This window comes from Octodon degus, unplaced genomic scaffold (assembly GCF_000260255.1).
Source record: "Octodon degus isolate 3935 unplaced genomic scaffold, OctDeg1.0 scaffold00257, whole genome shotgun sequence".
Taxonomy (NCBI): domain Eukaryota; kingdom Metazoa; phylum Chordata; class Mammalia; order Rodentia; family Octodontidae; genus Octodon; species Octodon degus.
The window spans coordinates 1,826,744-1,841,649 of NW_004524833.1; the positions used below are offsets into that span (position 1 = coordinate 1,826,744).

The following is a 14,906-nucleotide window of genomic DNA, read 5'->3' on the forward strand; positions in this document are numbered from 1 at the left end:
TTCCATTGCCATTCAAATATTGTAGGTGAATGAATTCAGCAAAGTAATCCAATATAGTCCAGTAGTCCATAATAGTAGTGGGCCATCCACAGGACTGGCAGTGTCAGAATTTGCTGACTTGAGCCTTTTACAGCTCAGCATATTAATATAGCTTTACTTTTTATACCTCGTATTTATACTTTTCTGTTGGATGGTTAAGATCAAGATAAAGCAAGACCTATATAACAAGAAATGTAACTTTTGTATGTGACAAGGTCAATCAAGTCCCCTCAGGATTTACCCTGAAACCCTGTATCACAGTTTGTAGATCTTTTGTCAGTGTCAGCCATGTGGATGAGTCACTGCCATTGCTTGACCAATTTGCTCTCTGTGAAAGCCTGAGAAAATGTTTTCTCTCCGTGTGACTCTCCTTTGACTTATAACCTTAAAAACAAAACAATGAAAGGACAAAATTGTTGTCATTCATCTTCACTTTAAAAAATTATTTAATCCTTGAATGTTCTCAGGCTTTTAAGTTTAAATGCCAAAAGATGTCTTATCTTTTGCTTAAAAATCAATAATTTCCTTTTCAAACAGAAAGTGAATATTCCAAGTTTTGTTTGAGGAATGATTTTATATCATATTTTTCTCTAATTTTTGAAGATTTTCAAAAGTCAACAAATGAGTTGAGTTAGTGTTTCATGACTCAGGGAGACTTGGGGGCCAGATCCTGATAATAAGGGAAGCACGCTTGGTCCAGGTACTCCACAGGGGCAGGGAGTTTCCTATCACGCAGTCCTATAGATGGAAAGACAGCTCTGTGGTACCAGATTTCAGAAGTATGCAAGTGTGTGGTCTTCCACTTGAGACTTCGGAGTGGGGACTTTTTGTGACACATCCCAGGGTACTCCTCAATTGTTTCAGAAATGTTAGCCCTGGGTAATCTTGGCAAGCCATGCTCTTGGGATGGTGTAGAAATAAGGAACGACCACTGGATATAGGCTCTCTGATGTTGTGAGCTCAGTAACAATAGAGACTCATTGCCTTGTTTCAACAGCATCTGGCATGCAGCAAAAAAACAACACATGCTCACTGAACATGCTAGGGGAAGGTTTTGAGGACAGGGGGTTGTCAATTAGCATGGTTTTCTCCCCTAGTGAGATTTCTAGTTATTAGGAGGAAGAGTTTATCCAACATTGATGAATCTGAGCCATAGAGGAAAAACCAGGTCTTCTGCAAGAAGCTATCCCTTTCCTTTGTCTGAAACCCAACAAACATGGTTCTCCAGAGAACTCATGACCTTAGCTCCTAAGAAGAATCTGACCTTCTTGGACTCCCCCAAGTTATATTATTTGTCTCTTTTATTTAAGCCTTCATAATAACTCACTTTAGGAGACTGGGGGTTAGGTCACGTCCCTGATAAGCTGAAATATTTTTACCAATTTACTCTCCTAGCTTTATTACCATTGTTCTGTTTTAATTTTTTATGTATTTCAAAATAAAATGCAGACATCAATATACTTGCCTCTAAATACTTGAGTTTACTCATTCTTAACTAAATTTCAATGTTTCTAGTCATGTTTATCCTTTGAGGTAAAATTTACACACACATAAATGCACAAATAATTATGTTAGCTGAGATTTGGCAAATGCGTAAGTACCTGTAAGGCCAGCCCCTGGAAAATATTGATAGAACATTTCTATCACTCTAGGATGCTTCTCCTTCCTCTTTTCAGACAATTCCTACCCTATCCATAATGGTAGACTCTCTGATTATTTCCATCCTAATTTATGCATTCTAGGACTTCTAAAAGCTGAATTAAAGATTGTGTTCCCTCATAATGCACATATCTTTTCACTCAGTGGAATGTTTTTGAAATTCATTCGAAACAAAATGTTTTGTGTATATCAGTAGTTTGCCCATTTTACTGTCTCTCTTAATGAATGTAGCACAGTTTAGAAATCTGTCCTCATGTTGATGGTTATTTGAATGTTTGCAGTTTTTGCAATTATGAATAAAGCTACTATAAACATTCTTGTGTAAGTCAGTTTGTGGACATATGCTTTAACTTATCTTAGATAAATACCTTGCAATTACTGGGCCATAGAGTAAGTTGTGGTTTAGTTTTATAACACTCTGTCAGGCTTTCTTTCAAAACTATTTGTACCACTGTACAGTTCTACATTTAAGTAGGAGTGAAGACAGTTTTTGTTACTTCAAAAGAGGTTTCTTTTATAATAGGGTTTTTTTCATTAACTTTATTGAAAATCCTTTTTATATAATGTGTGGATTTTTTTTCCAAATAAGGAAATAGCTGATAAAATCTAGGTATGATATAAGGGCAGCTTTCACTGCCACTACAACTATGATCTTAGTCTTGAGAAAGAACATTAATTGTGCAAGGAATACTGGAATCAGAATAAACTGCTGTCAGACCACACAGGGTGTTCAAGTGATCAAGACACAGGTGGCCCTGGGTTCACTGGCAGGAAAGTGTCTTATTGGGAAATCATAATCTTTGTGTCCTCAGGGCAGATGGATGCATTATTTTTTCTTTCTTGGTAACCCTTGGAGATAAAAATGATCAAAGAACATATCATAGCCCATATCATGGTAAGATTAAGGACACAGGACTTATGTTCCAAAGCAAAACATAGGCTGCAGATCAAACATCAATACAGGTACTAGAAGGTATGAGAGTTATTGAAAGATGCCAGCATTAATTCTCCATGGCAGAGAAGAGATCTTAGTTCATTTTTCTCTCTAAAGTATCTTATATACCATGGAAAAGATGATGTTGCTATCCCTCATTCAATTGTTCCTGAAATACTCTATAGAAAAAGAATTTATGAGTATCCTTCTTTGACATAGGCTTAAGATGAACACACATTATGACATGATTGCAGAGTCTTGCCTCTGTGAACTTTTTAAACTACATCACATAATAATGCGTACCTTTGCTGTCTGTCTCCTCCCTTTGTGCACATAGCAGGTGAGTAAACACTGGGCCAGGAAACAGACGGTCTTAGAGTTGGCTCACTGTTTGTGGGTATAGCAGCCCAAGAACTTCTTATCTAACATAGCCCTAGCTTTGCCTGCACACCATAGACAAAGTTCTTTCACATGTGGACAGTAAAATATGTACTTTTAAAGCCCAAGTAGTGGAAAGGAAATGAGAATTGACGAATTTCAGAGCTGGAGAAGAATGTGGAGATGATCCAGAACCTTCTGAGAACCTATGGGACAGACGGCAGAACTGAGGCAGGATGGGCCTGACGATGGTGCTTACAGTGCCCCGAAGATTACTGCAGTTAAAAACGATGTTTCTGGGCCAACAAGATAGCGCAGCAGTCTAAAGCACCTGCTTAGGCAAGCTTAGGCAAGCCCAGGGACCACAGTTCAATCCTCAGCACCACATGCCACTCCAGCCCCACTACCAGGGCAGACTGAACCAGCCACACACCAAAAAAAAAAAAGATATTTCTGTTAGAAGAGAAGCACAATCAAACCAGCTCAAGTCCAGCTGATTTTATGGAAATAGTGAAGAGGCATCTAGTGGAAACAAGAATGACTGGGCCTTACAGGCTCTGGCTAGAGAAATGAGCAGCTCTTTGAGACTGGCACAGGCTTTGACTCTGGGGCTGAATGCTCTGTGGATCCACTAGGACACCTCCTTTACTCTTTCCCCACCAGACCCAGCTTGCTGAGTGCATACTTAAACATAGCTGCTCCACCTGCCAGAGCCTATTTCGACCCAGGCCGGGCATGTGAGTGAGACCACCCGGGGCGGGTGGATCCTCATTTGATCCAGAGACTAGGCCCAGAGTACAGGCCTAGTATGGAAACCTGCAGCAGAACTCCCTGCAAAGAGGCTAGAGGCAAGACCCACCCAGCTGATCCAAGAGCAGAACATTTTGCCAGAGTGGCACAGAGGGTTCACCTGCAAGAGCTGCAGCAGGAAGAAGTGGAACACAGCAAACAGACCCAAGCCACACCCACCTGGATGAGTTGGAACTTGATAGACCTGGATCTGGTGCTAAGGTAATAACTCTATCTAAGCTCTACACCAAAGGCCAGAAGACATGCAAAGGCCAGGGGTTCAATCCCCAGGCCTTCCGTGCCGGCCCTGCCACTGGGGTGCGCTGAGACCACAACTGAGACTGGGCGAGGTGCTGTATGCCTTTCATCCCAGGTCTTGGGAGGCTGTAAACAGGTGGATCACTATGAGTAAGACCTAGTAGTGAGACTCTGAACACCCTGCAGACCCTTCCCTAAACTACAAAAAAATAAGACATAAGTAAACACATTTAAAAAAAAAAAAAAAAAAAAAAAAGGCAGTGCTATACAAAATGACAAAAAGAAGGAGAAAAATATATTCTCAGTCCCCAAGCCCACCCCAAACAAATGCAGGAGACACTAACATAGAAGAAATTGTTAATCACACACCTGAAATCTGAAATAATAGCATCAGAAGTAAAGAAACAACTGTAGAAAGGTATAGAGGAAATCAGAAATAATTTCTGAAGTAAAAAAAGAAATGATAACTATAATGAAAGAAGTACTAAGTGCTTCTAAAGAAGACACTGTTAAAAAAAAATAAAGGAGAATAGAGAAATGATGGAGTCCTTGAATAAGCAATGTAGAAAGAAATAGAATGCATGAAGCAGATTCAAAGTAATACACAGGAAATTAAAACCTCAATCACAAGCTGGCAAAACTGTTTGAATGAAAATGAAAATAGACTTTCAGACCTTAAAGACACCATTGCAGCTAGTGAAAAAGTAAAAAAAGATCTCTTAAAAGCAACTAGGATGCAGGAAAAAATAATTCAACATCTGCAAGACTATGCAAAGATGAACAATGTAAGACTAATAGGCATCAGTGAGAAGAAAGGAGTCAATACAAATGATATAAAAAATATGGGCAGAAGTAATAGCAGAAAACTTCCCAAATATGGGGAAACAATCTGACATTCAGGTAACCAAAGCATACAGAACTCCAAATAACATCAACTCAATTAAAACCACACCCTGGGGCTGGAGAGATGGCTCAGTGGTCTAAAGCACCTACTTAGAACAAGCTTGGCAAAGCACAGGGACCGCGGTTCAATCCTCAGCACCACATGCCAGCCAGCCCCGCCCCCTGGTGGGCTGAGCTGGCCACACACACACACACACACACACACACACACACACACAATGTTAAAATTAAAAAAAAAATTAAAAAAAAAATAAAAATAAAACCACACCCAGACATATAATAATCAAGATCCCAGAAACTCAGCACAGGAACAGTATACTGAAAGCCACTAAAGAAAAGAAACAGCCGGGGAGATGGCTCAGTGGAATAAGTGCTTCCCTGGCAAGCGCAAGGGCCAGAGTTCAATCCCCGGTTCCGCAAAAAAAAAAAAGAAAAGAAAAGAAACAGATGAAAGAAAAAATGAAAGAAAGGAAAGAAAGAAAGAAAGAAAGAAAGAAAGAAAGAAAGAAAGAAAGAAAGAAAGAAAGAAAGAAAGAAAGAAAGAAAGAAAGAAAGAGGAAGGGTGTCCAAGTACCAGTAGCCATTGCTTAAATATTGTATATAATTCCTGTGTGAAGTGGCCGTGGAGGGCTTTGGTGAGTAAGGAGTAATGTTTGAAATTTGTCTGTGTGAAAATAATTCATTAAATTAGTAAATGTATCAAAGATAATGAAAGCTTACTTTCTCTTTATTGTCAAAGGGAATCATTGATTCAGAAAGGGAGAAATTGGAATAAACCCTATAATATCTAACTGCAATGGGATGTTTCAGTGTAAATTCATACATTATTTCTAGAGGGTAAATACGTGTGTGTGTGTGTGTGTGTGTGTGTAAGCATACTCCATACATTTCTCCATTGACAGGACTAGGCACAGTGACATTTAACAGATGCAATGACAGCTAGTATCCAAATTTTGACTAGTATATACAATTTTCCACTGTAAGTGCCCTCAGAAAAGCAGTTGCTTTGGGGGTCAGGAGATACCTCAGAAGCATAAGAACCTCTCTGGCAAGCTCAGTGTCCTGAGTTTGATCACCAGCCCCACATGCCATCTCAGCCCATGAACCCCAGGAGCATTGTGCCTGCTTGGATGCCTATTATGTCCACACTCAAGATGTTGAGACATGAGGATCACTGTGAGATCAACACCAGCCTTGGGGCTACAAAAGTGAGCACAAGTCCAGCCTGAACTGCATAGCAAGATCCTGTCACACACAAGAAGAAGGTTGCTGCTGAAGCAGGAGTGGGGCTGCCTAAGAGTAACTGAGAATACTTTGTTATGCCAGAGCAAAAAATGCTAGAAAAATGGAAACTTATTGAAAGGACAGTGAAGACATCCTGTTAAGTCTTCACTAAACTTTGTTGGGTGCATGTGAAATGCATTATAAGTAATTAAATTTATTGATGATTGTCTTAGTTACTCTTCTCTCGTTGCTGGGACAAATACCCGACACTCAAAATGAAGGAAGGAAAGGTTTATTTAGCTCACAGTTACTGGAGGTTTCAGTCCATTCTCAGCTGGGTCCAATGCAGAGCAGCACATAGCCAAAGCAATCTTTCATGGTGGTGGCAAAGAGCAAGAGCACAAGGGAGGGGTAGCAGCAGCTCAAGCAGCTGGCTTCTCTTCCCACCTTACATTGTAATGCAAATTACCTGCCCCAGGGTAGGGGAAGTACTCACACCTATGAGTACTTCCCAGTACTTACCCACCTATGGGTAATCCCAGCAGTACTAAAACCCATAATCCCAGCCTTGGATCACACATAATCCCAGTGGATCATGAGTTAACACAAACTCTAGAAGTCCTCACCCCCATGACTGCATAAGGCTTTGGGGGGACAACTAGACACAAACCATAACAATGATATAATGATGTTTATTAACAAAACAGAAGACATTAGTATATACAGGCATATAAAGAAATAAACTGATTGAAAGCTTTAATAAAGGTATTTCCACACTTTTTTTTTAAAAAAAGAAAAGAAACAGATCCCATTTAAAGGAAAACCCATCAGAATAATGGCAGATTTCTCTTCACAAACCATCAAGTCAAGAGTATGGAGCAAAGTACTATGAGGCTTTCAAGAAAACAAATTCCAACCCAGACCGCTATACCCTGCAAAACTCTCTTTCGAGTATAATGGAGAAGTGAAATACTTCCATGACAAAGAACAACTTAAGAATTTTGTGATGACGAAGTCAAGCCTACACAGACTACTAAAAGATGTTCTAGAGAGGGAGCAAAATGACCACAACTCCATGAATGAGAATAGAAAGAACCCGCCAAATAGGGCAAACAATTAAACACAGGAGAATAAGAGGTACACAAAAGCAGTCTTTCAGTTATTCTTTTATATACAGCAGCAAAATATTTCCATAAGCATATTCTACAAATGGACTTCTCCTGCACCCTATAGATCATGATTCTATCTGGGTATATAGGGTGGATATCAAGGAAATAGCAGTAGCTCAAGTGATACCTGGCCACCAGTAAGAGTCATGGACACTGTCTAGGTTCATGGCATACTAGAGCCTTGTGCGATATCCTATCCCCAAACTGTTAGAAGTGCTGGTCATTTATTGTCATTCAAGTATTTATCTTATATTTTATTCTTAGTAATTCTTTACTATCATGAAAAAAAATTTTTAGTTCAACTGTTTTGAAACATTTTAATTTTTAATTAATATTTAATTTTCTGAATATTGTTTAATCTTAATTTTCATTTTAAGATTTGTACTGTATCTTTGAGTTACAATATACTTAAAAGACATAGTATGATAATTTCTCTTAGTATTAGAAACTTTAAAAAGTATATTTCCATTTTCCATTGACTTTATATTACTTCTTCCTTGTCTCTTACACACACACACACACACACACACACACACACATACGCACACATATACATGAAAAAATATGTGTATAACCCAACATAAGATTGATACTGTTTTGTAGAAATCTTAATGACCTTTTAAATGGGTTCATCTAATATATTTTACATAGTTCTGCATAACTATCATTTTGAGAGCTCTTTATTCTTTATCCAGGATGGATAAAGTACAGCAACTTCTCTTGCTTTCTGAATTATGCTTTTTGTTATTTCCTATATGCTATGTTTGGAGATATTAGAATATTTCAAGTTTATGTAACTGGAAAACATTTTACTTTTAGTTTTCAAAGGTATGTTTGCTAAGTATAAAATTCAAAGAGGGCAGATCTTTTTTTCTTTTTTGTATCAGTCCTTTGAATTAATTAATCTAGATTCTTAAACACTTTGGTTTTTTTTTTTTCTTTCTAATGTGGAATAAGATGCTATTTAATTATGTTCTTCCACAGCTAATATTTTTTTATGTATATGCTTTAACGTTTTTTTTTCTTTACGATAAGTTTTGGACAATTTCATTTTTGTGTATCTTGGTATGATCTTATTCAAATTTCTTGTGCAAAAGGTTCATTTTTCTTGGAAATGTGGTGTAATAAGTTGAACTACATTCAGAAATTTTAATCTTTAAATATTTTTTGGTACCCATTTCTACTTTTTTTAACAGTAATAAATCTTTATTGAGTTTTTTTAACAAAATAATGGAAAAAAACCCACATGTAAACAATAAAATTAAATAAAGTTAGACAACATTATTATGTACATTCAAGAATGGAAACATGTTCTGGGTTAACGCTCCATAACCCAGTACCATGCTTTTCACCCCTTGCTCCTCAGGGCAATCAGGAATTACATAAGACTATCAATACTAAATCTCAAGTTTTAAAGATTAAAAAAAGTCTATGAATTCTCAACTAAATAGCTTAGTTTTTATCCCCACCTATCAATTTGTATGTTATATGTAAACTTGTCTTAAAACATATTTAACTTGGTCAACATTAGTCCAAAATGTCCACCATCCCAAACAAGCAGGTACATGCATTTTATTTCCTCCAGGGTTTTTATGATAGAACATTTTAGAACTCGTGTCACAGCAGCAGCATCTTTCAAAGCTAACCTAATTCTAAGTTTTATTTCTCACTAATGTAGCACTCCATTTTCATCTTCCCCTCTCTCTATATAAAATGCCATATTTTACTTAAAATATACTGGGGACACAGTAATACACATTTAGGCAGTAATTTCTGACAAAATTATAGTTTACTTACCAAAAAGAGTTAAACTTTTATTTTAAAAATTTAGGTCATGTATTGTTGTAGCGGTAGGAATCAAAAAAAATGACTTAACTGAGAGTTCAGCACATGAATACAAGTCTAAAGTGAACAGAAATTAAGCTGTAGTTTGCATGGAGAAAATTTCAGTTCTTGGAAGAAAGATCAAGATAGTTTCATTATAATAAATGTTATTAATTCGGCTTTTTGCTAATTATATTCAATTCACTTCAATATGATGTACAAATAGCCCAAATAATGGTTGCAAGTGATCTCAATTTTTGTTCAAAACTAATTCTTTTCTGCCAGTTAAAGTAATTTAAATACGTGTACGAAATGTTTGTGCTGTGTAAGGCGTGTGCCAAGTACATTCTGAAAGGTAATAACTTACCAACTAGAATGTTCTCCCAAAGGGAAAAAACAACAAAAAGAAACGCAAATGACAGTTTTAAGACAGATGTTTAAATAGCACTCTTCTTTTTTTTTTTTAAATATTTATTTATTTTTATTTATTACATTTATTTATTGTGTGTGTGTGTGGCCAGCTCAGCCCACCAGGGGGCGGGTCTGGCTGGCATGTGGTGCTGGGGATCGAACCGCAGTCCCTGTGCTTTGCCAAGCTTGTTTCAAGTAGGTGCTTTAGACCACTGAGCCATCTCTCCAGCCCCAGCACTCTTCTTTTAGATCGTTTAAAAATAATTTGACAGCTGAACTGCCTATGGTCATAAAACATAATTGCTTACAAAGCCTAAGCAACAGATACAGAATTACTAATACGCTTTTATTATTTTTACAAGTCTTTTCAAAGCTGGAGCTTAGTGGCATCTAACAGGAATTTTGTATTCAAGGTGAAAAGATTCAGAACATGAACTGACACTGAGTAATAGATATAATTTCTCTAGGCCACGCAGAGGAGAAGTCAACTTGTTATACATCACACTCCTAAATAGTTCTAATTAAAATTCAAACCATTTCCATCTTTATATCATTGTCATTCTTTGGCAAAAGATTCAAAATAGCCATGGGATAGGAAACAACTCTTCACTCATGTTCTTCATTTTTCAAAATAAATGTGTTTTGTAAAAGGAATCTGCATCGTGCTTCCTTTATCCTACATAATTGTAAGTAAGCAAAAATACAACAACTTTTTTGCCTAATCTACTCCTAAGGCTTTGAGTTGCCATTCAATCTCTTCATTGGAGATTGAAGCCTTTGAAGCAGAGGCAGACTAGGTAAGCTTCGGGCAGCTGACGGAGCTTTGGCCATCTTTCCAGAGATTTCAATTCCAATTTCATCAAGAACTTGATTTACAATATCTTGGCTTTCTTCTTCATCATCAGAGCCATCAAAAATGTCATCAAGTGTGTCATTGATCATCTCCTCAGTCATTTCCATTTTCATGTTTTCTTTCTGGAAATTCTGCATTGTTTGCAACGTCTTTTGTGGGTCCATCTTCTTGTTCACTGCCTGCATTGTCTCTTTGCTGTGGTAGACATGGCTCCAGCCATCTTCACCTGAGAATTCATCACCTTCGTTTGTGTAGACATAGAAGTCACTTTTGAACTAACTGCAAAAGTGCTGGTTTTCTGTTTACGCAGATGTACAAGCTGTTTGGCTAGAACCCTACAAGCTTCTTTATTACCAATTTTGGCCATTTTCTTAATTTCTAATTCCAGCTGTTTTTCTTGTTTCTCTAAAGCTGCTCGATCTCTGATTATAGCCGTCTGTGTACCTCGTAACTCTCAGTTCTGTTCCTTTATTACGTCGTCCACGGTTTTCTTCCTGAAGAGGGACGCCATGGCCAGGGACGGCGCCCGGGCAGCCCGGTTCGGCCCGGACTGGCCTGAGACGGCGAGGAGAGGACGCAAAGGACAGGCCTTGCGGGCGCCGGGGCGCGGGCGGAGAGGATGCGCGGCAGGAGGAGGCCGGGTCTGCAGCCAGTACCCACGCGGGGCGCGGATCCGCCAGGCCAGCGCAGGCGGCCGCCGGGCGCTCAGGTCCCCATTTCTACGTTGAGAATTCTAATTACATGAATATAAGTTTCTCAATTTTGGCACAGAGTGAACTATTATATGACTGATCTGTAAATTCTTTCTTCTTCATTTTTATTTTGGACAACTTTTATTGTTATATTCATTTAAGTTTGTAAATAATGTATTTACAATGTGCAACCTATTATTAATTTCATGCTATGTACTCATTTCAGAAATATTTCTCTAAAATTCACTGTTTACATCTAACTTTCACATCTCAATATTTGTCTACAATTTTTAATATGTAATTATTGACTTTCAATAAAGTTAATAAAAAAACGATTTTGAAGATAACATCATGCAATACAGCAACCACTATTGAATTACTTTGTTTAGTGAAATTTTGTAACATTGCTGATGCTGCTTTTCATTATTACTATTTTATACTCTTTTACACTAAAAAAGACAAGAAAAAAAAAAATAAACGTAGCTGCTCTGGTCCTAGTGTCATCTGACACTCTAGGTCAATTTAAAGAAGTATAATATCAGGCAGATCTTTGCAACTATTGGAATTTTAGTAGGAAATCCAGAATTTTGACTCTTGATTTGCAGCTTCATGCTGAATCTTGTTTTTTCTGAACATGAGCACAGAGTTTGCAATGGCTCGCTTCAGTTAGCCCCATAAGACAGGGACAGTGATGCTGCTACTCTGGAGTGTCCCTGTAATACACAGAAAGTACGTAAAACAATAAGTGCCTCACCAGCATGGGGTCCACATTATCTAAATTTATTAGCTGGCATTCTCCTTTTGCTCACCACTGAAACATCCCCTCCCCCTGCTCCAGACCCACTTCCTACTCAACCTGATTTGTGTCCCATCGAATGCATCCCCTTCCCTCTTTTGCTTGCACACTCCTGATTAGCTTTGTTCCAAGGGGAAAACTGAGAGAGAAGGGCATTTCTTCCCTCTCCCCCATCATTCCAGCTCTGAGTATCTGGAAGTAGCTACATCTTCCCATTATTTCAGCAACCCTCTTCTGTATTCAGAATACAGAGACCTGTGAGCTAAGAGCAAAATTTCTTAAAGGGTCTCTTTGGTTTTCAGCTCCCACCTAGGAAGGTCTAACTGTTGTCTGCAGCACAACACTAAGAAATGTATGGGTGACAGGAGCAGTGGAATCTGTGGAAAGGTCCTGTGGTGCCTGCCCTCTTGAGGTGATAAGTCATGATGGGAGATGCTCTCACAGATTTACTTTTCCTGATGTCAGTGAGAGTAAGATTCTGAAGGCTGAGAAGGCAGATGGTGGCACTTGACTGTTTAGACCCAATGTGGAAGGAATTATCTCAAGATACAGGGATGCACTGTGGATTCCTTAGGAATGAAATAGGCAGGAAGCCCATTTAAAAATTGCTTTATGTGAGCATGAGAAAAGCTCTAGGGCCTGGGAGATAGTTTAGTGTCATAAACACATGCCTGGCAAGCGCAAAGCTCCGAGTTTGATCCCTGGCACTAAAACAAACCAACATAAAAAGAAGTCATAAACATGCAGGAAAATACTTAGCCCTGAAATGAGATACAACTGAGTTGCTATTAGGGGAATTCATGACCTCTCATCCAGTTTTAGGCCTGGAGCACCTTGACAGAGGGGAGCAATGATACCTCTCAGGAATATATAGCAGGAAGCAGGTCAACATGACTTTGGAAAGTACTGTGATGAGGGCAAGTCTCAGTCCAGTGGCTCCTTACGAGCAAGATGGAACTTTGTGGGAGAAGGGCTCCCTTTGCTAGAAAGAGGGTGACTGTACTTGGTTTCTGTAGAGTCGAGTAACTGAGAGAAGCAATGGATGTTTCACATCAGTGTTAGGACGCTGTGGCCTTATAAGGTGGTTAATTTAGAAATTTTGGATCTATAAAAATCTAAATATTAAAGCAAAAACAAATCTACTGGATGAAAAAGTAGGCAAAAATCTTAAAGACATAGTGTAGACAGAGAGTTCATGATCAAAGCCCAGACTGTATGGGAAATACCTAAAAAAATCAACAAGTGGGATATCATCTTATTAAAAATCCTTTGCACAACAAAAGAAATCACAAAGTACAAAAACAACCCACAGAGTAGGAAAAAAATTTAGCCAGTTGTCCCTCAGACAAAGCGCTTCTGTTTAGAACATATAAAAATGTAAAAAATCAGACACCCCAAATTCAAAGAAACGATCCAAAAATGGGCGTCTGAGATGGATACACACTTCTCAGAAGAAGAAATACAAATGGCAAATAAATAGGTGAAAAGATGTTCATCATCACTGGTCATTCAAGAAATGCAGATTAAAACAATACTAATTCCATCTCACCCCAGAAAGAATAGCTATTAGCAAGAAATAACCAGTAACAAGTGCTGGAATGTCTGTGAAGAGAAAGGAAGCCTTCTCCACTGTTGGCGGGAGTGTAGACTGGAGCGAGCACGGTGGAAATCAGGGTGGAGATTCCTTGAACCACTAAGATTAGAGGTCCCATTCCACTCAGTTATGCCCCTTCTGGGAATTTTCCCAGAAAGAGTTAAAAACATCGTACAGCAACAATATATAGCAGTGCAATTTATAATAGCTAAATCTTAGAAATAACACGTGTCCATCAACCAAAGAATGAATAAAAAGATGTGGTCTTTTTGTACAACAGAGTACTACAAGCCCTAAGAAAGGATAAACTTGAGCATTTTATAAGGAAATGGATGCAATTTGAGACCACACTCATAAGTGAAGTAACTTAGAGTCTGGTGTGAGAAACCGCAAGAGTAAATAAGTTCTAGAATGTACAACGTATATTGTGAAATGGGAAGAAATTGTTCAAAAGTAATACTGAAAAGGGAAAAATACAGATCAGTTATACTATTAGTGTTCTTAGTTCACTAAAAAGGAGGTTTTGCACTAACACTGACTGGAGAAATTTTTATGCCCATATCTTATACCCTGAGCAGCTACTTTAAAGATAACAACATATAATGTAGTAACTATTGTTATCTTTTTTATGTATTTAGTACAGATTCTACAGGGTTTTACCATATAGATCAGACTAGTACTGATCCTCCTGTTTTCAGCCTCCCAAGCACTGGGATTACAGGCATGTGCCACCACGCCCAGTCTCATTCACCTTCTCAGCATGCCCCAGGGGCAGGCTGGCACCACATGCCAGGGATTGAACCCCAGTCCCTGAGGCTGCCTAAGCCCATGCAGAAGAGAAAAATCTTTGGGCTCTGCACAATATCAAGAGTGTTTGACAGTCACTAGAGTACTAGCCTGGGGCATGTGGGGGATAGCACTTTTTGAACCTATATTAGCAGAGAATGCCACAGAGTCACAAACCCACAATTAATGGTGGGCCTGAAAAGTCTTATTATGGAGGCATTTACAGGAATAGAAATGCAGCCCCTTCTTGTCTGAGAGGCCGCTCCTTTCTGTGAGTAGGAAGCATGTGGAGGGAGCACTCACGGTGGACTGCAGGAACACTAGGAGGACCCAGGCCTCCAGTGGTGTATTCGCTTCTTTCTCTCCCTGTCATCTGTGATCATTGTGCTGTTCAGAGCCAGGACACGAAAGTATCTTCAATGCACAAAAATGAGAAAACCAGAGAGACATCCTGGTCTTTGAGCCCAAGTGAGCAGGAGCAGGATTGCGACGTGTCCTTCTCACACAGTATAAAAAATGACAACTGCAGCCAGGCCAACCTTTGAACCTGCAAGAGGAGGAAGAGGAAAAGGAGAAGCTGATTTTTTTTTTTTTTTT

General features: G+C 38.7%; 2 pseudogenes; one reads left to right on the top strand and one right to left on the bottom strand.

The window, feature by feature from the left end:
* Nucleotides 1-9,932: 9,932 nt before the first annotated feature.
* On the bottom strand, nucleotides 9,933-11,145 carry LOC101585432 (annotated as a pseudogene).
* Nucleotides 11,146-14,770: 3,625 nt separating this feature from the next.
* LOC101585826 overlaps nucleotides 14,771-14,906 on the top strand; it is a 927-nt pseudogene continuing 791 nt past the window's right edge.